The sequence below is a fragment of the Sinocyclocheilus grahami genome, unplaced genomic scaffold (assembly GCF_001515645.1).
Source record: "Sinocyclocheilus grahami isolate Dianchi unplaced genomic scaffold, SAMN03320097.WGS_v1.1 scaffold618.1, whole genome shotgun sequence".
Classification (NCBI taxonomy): domain Eukaryota; kingdom Metazoa; phylum Chordata; class Actinopteri; order Cypriniformes; family Cyprinidae; genus Sinocyclocheilus; species Sinocyclocheilus grahami.
Window position 1 is genome coordinate 471,577 of NW_015505797.1, and position 641 is coordinate 472,217.

The 641-nt window shown below is 40.1% G+C and overlaps 1 protein-coding gene across 1 annotated transcript in view; it reads right to left on the reverse strand.

The window, feature by feature from the left end:
• Positions 1 to 641, reverse strand: part of LOC107557769 (mitochondrial 2-oxoglutarate/malate carrier protein-like) — a 17,314-nt gene that overhangs the window by 10,285 nt on the left and 6,388 nt on the right. The gene's annotated exons all lie outside the window — the stretch shown is intronic.

The following is a 641-nucleotide window of genomic DNA, read 5'->3' on the forward strand; positions in this document are numbered from 1 at the left end:
CACACACACACACACACACACACACTCTCATACACACACACACACACACACACATACACTCTCATACACACATACACTCTCATACACACACACTCAAACACTCACACACACATACACTCTCATACACATACACTCTCATACACACACACTCAAACACACACACACACACACTCATACACACACACGTTTCATATTTAAACTGAACTGAGCTGGATGATGACATCACTGAAATCAATGATGAACTGCCTTTAACTGAAAAATGAGTGTTTATTGTCATTTTGCATTATTGACGCACTATTTTCCTAATTAATGCTGTTCAGTTGCTTTGACACAATCTGTATTGTTAAAAGCGCTATATAAATAAAGGTGACTTGACTTGACATATTCAAACACACACACACCTCATACTCACACTCACACACACTCTCACATACACACACACCTCACACTCTCTCACATACACTCACACTCACACACACATATTCAAACACACATATTCAAACACACACCTCACACACACTCTCACATACACACACACACGCAAACTCAAACACACATAAACACACACACACATACACTCACTCACTCACTCAAACACACACACACACACACACACTTTCACACACACACACACACACACA